Source organism: Trichechus manatus, unplaced genomic scaffold (genome assembly GCF_000243295.1).
Source record: "Trichechus manatus latirostris isolate Lorelei unplaced genomic scaffold, TriManLat1.0 scaffold00018, whole genome shotgun sequence".
Classification (NCBI taxonomy): domain Eukaryota; kingdom Metazoa; phylum Chordata; class Mammalia; order Sirenia; family Trichechidae; genus Trichechus; species Trichechus manatus.
In genome coordinates this window covers 11,086,498-11,092,285 of record NW_004443954.1, presented here as the reverse complement: position 1 = coordinate 11,092,285, position 5,788 = coordinate 11,086,498, and the positions used below count along the sequence as shown (strand labels likewise).

The following is a 5,788-nucleotide window of genomic DNA, read 5'->3' as shown; positions in this document are numbered from 1 at the left end:
CCCGTTCCGCGGGAGGAGCCGTGACGCGTCAGGGAGGAAACGCCGGCGCCCGGCGGCCCTGCCGGGAAGGAGGAAGCGCAAGTCCGCTGGGCTCGCCCACTGCGCCTGGAGGCAGCACCGTGGAGCAGGGTAGGTTCGGGGCCGCCCCCGCCCAAGGCGGGTGGGCGGCGGGAGGGTCCGCGCGTCTGGGCCGCAGTCAGAGCCCCCCGGGCGGGAGGAGACGCGGCGGGCAAGGGTGCCCGGGCCTCGACTGCCGCCTCTCCTCGGAGCAAACGTGACTTTTCTGAGTCCCCTGGCAGCTACTTCTCCTTACCCAGGCAACCTCCGAGGGAAAGAGCAATACCCCGCCAACCCCCGACGCTCTGAGAGTTTGTGGTCTTTGTTTCCTGAGGTTAATTCAGATCCTGCTTTGAGATTCCTAAACGTACTCGTGCGCAGTATCACAGGACAGAGGATCCCGGAACTGGGAGGGTGGGAGACCGCCACCTGAGACCGAAATTCGGTGCGGGTCACCTGCGAGGATCCGAGATGGGGGAGGCCTCGGGCGTCCAGGGGACAGGAATCATTCATTTGTCTTGTTGCCAGCGGTCCGGTAGTCTGAGACTTTGATGCGTTGCCACTCTAAATTCTCCGAGATTGGAAACCTTTCCGTCTTTCTTCAAGTGAATGTGGCTTTATTCTGACAGTTTTAGGATTGGTATGTACCATCTAGAAGTGCTTTGAGGTTTTTGGTCATTTATAGTAGTGGTTACTTGGAAAGTTAAAAAAAGGGGAAGGATTCATTTCTTGGAACTTACAAACTCTTCCATTAATTTTGCACCGTGATTTCTGAACCATAAATAGAGTTCAGTCCTGTACTAGAGATTATAGGGTGCACTTGAGATGCAAGAACAAATACCGAGCACTCCAGTTTCTAAATCTGTGGCAAGGTAAGAAATATTCAACTGTTGTGTAATTTGATCTCTGCCTTGTCACTGGGTTCAGAATTCACTCAGCCAATCTGAGAAGTGCCTAATTTATTTAACAAACACATCAACAGCGCTTACTGTATGTTTGGCTCTTTTCTAAGTGCTTCATAAATATTAAATTATAGCGGTTCTAGCAAGGAAGAGTTTGCGTGCGTACTTGAGCTCTCCAAATGCCATTGCAAGACTAGAAACATTTGAGCAAGTTTCCGGTGTATTTTAAGACTCGTTGTGCCTACTGGCTACCAATCCTGTAAGACCAGCCGCAACCCTTCCACTCCCTGGGGGAAGGGAGTCTGCATCTCCTGGAATGCGACCTGTTCCTTGTAGATCTTGGTCAGATCCTCAGGGGCTTCTGTAAGATGGTCTCCTTCATCCCACACGTGCCTGTCAGCTAACTCTGGAGAGACCACAACTTCCCTCTTTCTTCAACTGCACTGCATGGAGCCTAATCTTGTTTTTAAAAGAAGGTTTGTTCCTAATTTATTTGACAATTGATATGACACAGTTTAGATTTGAGAGTCAGATTGAACTTGAAATGTACTTTAAATAGAGCATTTTTGTTTGTGCTTGTCAACATAACATAATGCTTTTGTACTGCCATTTGTTGTTGGTATCATTGAGTTGATGGGTAAGCTTTGCAGGTGTCCATTTTGTAATTTGCCCATACAGAGAGAGAATACTTTTCAAGAATACAGTGCCCTCTTCAAATGAGCACCTTGGCCTAATGGCCAGATTTGTAGAGACCTAAAATGGTGAATAAGCTAGATTTGGTTCTTGTCATACTGGTGATTATGAATCTAGTGTCAAAATCTGCATGATATATTTATTACCTTATTCTCTCTCTCTCTGCCATATCTTTAAGTTTCCAGGGAGGTGAGTAGATGAGACTATAAAGCTTATTTCAAAGGATTATGAGCTATCCCTGTGGCAGCAGGAAGGCTCACTTTCCTCTGACATAATTTATGGCGCAAGAGACTAGTGTCATTCATGAATTCATTAACCAAATGATAATTAACACTTTCATGGTTTATGAAGGACTTCTAGACATGCTCATTTGCTCCTCAGAGACCTTGTGAGGAGGTTGGTAGTCATTTTTGTTACTGTTTTTACGGTTGAGGAAACTGAGGCCTAGAAACATTAAGAGATGTAGCCAAGATTGCACAGTAAGAGGCAGAGCTTGAACTGAGAGCTGTGGGCTGACAGGGGAGACTTGTAATAAGTATTTGTGGAGTGAATGGCTCCAAATGACTTCACATTACTTGCTCTTTCAAAATATTAAGTCCATTACCGCAGAATCAATTCCAACTCATGGTGACCCCATGTGTTACAGAGTAGAACTGCACTCCATAGGGTTTTTTTTTTAGCTATAATCTTTATGGAAGCAGATTGCCAGGCCTTTTTTCTATGGCACTGGGTGGGTTTGAACCGCCAACCTTTCGGTTAGTAGCGAAGCACAAATTGTTTGTGGCACCCAGGGACCTTTTCAAAACGTTATAAACCCATTGCTGTCGAGTCAATTCCAACTCATAGCTACCCTATAGGACAGAGTAGAACTGCTGCGTGGAGTTTTCAAGGAGCGCCTTGTGGATTTGAACTGCCGACCCTTTGGTTAGCAGCCATAGCACTTAACCACTATGCCACAGGGTTTCCTTTCAACATTATGCCTCTCAAAATACCATCATAATTGATTTATACCTAAGATATTTCCAGGCCTAATCCAATTGCCCTCTTATTTCAACAGTATCTGATAAAACAAATTATCTACAAAAGGAGTTGGGAATATCCTTTGGATTCATTTCTTAGGATTTGTCATCTCTGGTTTTTGAAAACGCAAATACTGTAGGTTGCTGATTTTTTTTCCCTCTCAAACATCTGACCTTTCTTCTCTGATTTTGAAAGACATTAGATTGGACATGGGGGTTTAGTGTTTGTGTTGACAGCTTTCTTGCGTCTCCTTGCTTTGTTACTGTCAATTTTAAGGACTGCAGATCACTGCAGGTTTTCAATGTGAGTGAACTCAATTAAACTGCTTACATTTATGATCAAGTTCAACCACAATGACCATAGGTATTGTGATTTTTTTTGAAGCGTCTGACATTACTGTGTTTTTTGTAATGTTGTAATCACGTTAGTATAAAGGGTCTTTTTTTAAAAAAAACCTTATTTTATATCTTTCAAGCATAACCCTCTGTATCGTAAAGTATGTGCAGTGGTCTCCAGATGGATAACCTTCAGCTAGAGAGAAAAATATGGCCATTACCTGGTGGGCAGAATTGAGAAGGGCTATCAGGGAGAAAGGAGAGATAGGTCAGCCTTTCCCACAAGGGATATTCCAAAAAAATCCGGCGCTGTCATGGCGATTCCAGCCCATAGCAACACTGTAGGACAGAGTAGAACTGCCCCATATGGTTTCCAAGGAGTGGCTGATGGATTTGAACTGCTCACCTTTTGGTTAGCAGCTGTAGCTCTTAACCATTGTGCCACCATGGCTCCATAGGGGTAAAAAACCCTTGATGAAGCCAGACTGAGTCATCTGCCTGTCAACGTTCTTCTGTGAGGGGGTGGAATAAAATAACTTTTGAAACCTGCCTTGTTTGAGGAACCTCTTTACCTGTTTCATGCAGTCCTCCTGTTTTCTCTGTCTTTTAAATCCATGTAAATTACTGACTGAACTGCTGATTCATGAAACTCAAATTATGTAACATGTTATTCCTGACAGAAACAGCTCCTGTGTTATTTTAAGCGACCCAGTGTCTCTGTTTTCCTTTACCTATTCATTCCTTATGGTGGAGCCTTTTTTCTCATTTCACTGCCCTCCCACCCCCGCTGTGGTAGAAAAGTGGTAATCTGAGAGGTGCCAATTCTGCATTTTGTAGTTCACTTCAAAGTAATTTTAACTCAATACTAACTTTGAGTTAATTGCCATTGCTGAGGAAGACAACATGGAAATCAGGCAGATGTTGAAGGCCAGTTCAGAACATCAACTGGTAAATGTTTATTGCATGTCTGAAGCCGAGCCATGGAGTTTTCCAAGGGAATTAGGGCCGTCCGTGTACACTATTCTTACCCTTGTCCAGTTTCTCTGGTCCTTAGTTCATCTCCTTGTTGCCACTATTTCTAATTATTCAAAATCAAATTCTGTTTCTTTGGGTAGAATGGGGTGGGAGGTGAGTGAAAGAAGGGAGGAAAGGAGAATTGTCCTAGGGTAAGGGATTGATAATATGTAAAATGGGAAATAGGAGTTGAAAGGGTGAAATAAGAGATGCGAGTGCCTTCTCACAGTGGAAGATTTATGCAGAGTGCAGCTCTGCCTGCCCCAACAGGACCATCAGTATAGGTAAGACCAACATGGGATCAATGAAAGTCTGAAAACGATTAGAAACATCTGTTGGCATGATAATCCAGTTACCCTTGAGTAGATTCCAACTCATGGTGACCCCATGTGTGTCAGAGTAGAACAGTGCTCCATAGGGTTTTCAATGGCTGATTTTTGGGAGTAGATAGCCAGGCCTTTCTTCCGAGGCACCTCTAGGTGGACTTGAACCACCAACCTTTTGGTTAGCAGCCAAGTGCTTAACTGTTTGTGCCACCCAGGGATGCCTATTGGCATGATATAGTTGGGTATAGTTCCTTTGTACCACAAAGTGCACAAGTGTTACAGGTAGCTCTTTCTTCAGACCATGAAGTGAGTTTGTTTGCATATAATTAAAATGTAGGAAGGCTGATTTAGTGGCTTTTAACTTGAGAATAACGGCCTGTATTTTGTACTTTTTTAAAGGCTTACTCTGTTTTGAGAATGCCCATAGATTTAGTGGCTTTTAACTTGAGAATAACGGCCTGTATTTTGTACTTTTTTAAAGGCTTACTCTGTTTTGAGAATGCCCATAATGTTGATAGTAATGTCATTCTTTTCACTCTTTTGTGATTTTAAAGACATGACACTGTATTTACATAGCATGTGAGAAGTATAATTCACGTTAATCGCTTCCACTCAGGTTCCCGATATATTTGCTATGCTAGTCAATGCCAAACATTTTTTTCCTAAGTAAAAGGGATTTCATATATAATACATTCGTGTACAAAATCTGACTCACTGATAGACTAGCCTATCTACAGACTGATGGCTGAATTGTCCCTAGTACCTCAGGGCTTCACCTGGGCTTAACTGATTTGCTTGCTTGAGCTGGAGAAGGAGAGGAATTTTATTACTCTAATTATTTACCTCCCTGTTTTTCAAATAAAAAATAGATTAAAATTAATCTAAAATGATCTGGTTTCTGATTCAACATACACACATGCGGACATATATATGTATAGGATCAGTATAGTCTATATAATCTAATGCACGTGTGTATTATATATTAGATAATGACAAGCTAAAAGGGAATTTAGGAATCATATCCTTAGTTTCCTAAGAAAATGCTATATGTGCCTCTTTTTTTTCTCCTATTTTTATTTTAGTTTGTCTTTTATAGTTTTTAAACATATTTTTTAATTACAAAGGTATGCATGCCCTTAAATTCAAACAGTCAAGAAGTGGGTGACATTAAGAAAGTAAGTTCACCTCTTCACTCGAATCTTACCTACAAAGATAACCACTGTTAGGTTTTTATATCTTAGATTTTTTTCCATGCTTATATAAATGTGTGTATCCATATATGTACATAGAGTTTTAACAGTATGGGAATCATTCTTTTGTTTCTTACTTGACACTTTAGTTTTTATTTTATTGTTGTACTTTAAGTGAAAGTTTACAATTCAAGTTAGTCTCTCATACAGAAATTTATACATACATTGTTATGTGACCCTTTTTGCTCTCC

The 5,788-nt window shown here is 41.7% G+C and overlaps 1 protein-coding gene across 4 annotated transcripts in view; it reads left to right on the top strand.

Moving 5' to 3' along the window:
• Positions 1–5,788, top strand: part of SGK3 (serum/glucocorticoid regulated kinase family member 3) — a 157,604-nt gene continuing 151,816 nt past the window's right edge. For 2 of the 4 annotated variants that reach the window (XR_002823350.1, XM_023727768.1), the window contains exon 1: positions 58–129. The gene's annotated coding sequence lies outside the window, so the exon portion shown is untranslated. Of the gene's footprint in view, positions 130–952; positions 1,436–5,788 lie in introns of those variants that run through there. The other 2 variants (XM_004372546.2, XM_023727766.1) reach the window with 2 other exon arrangements.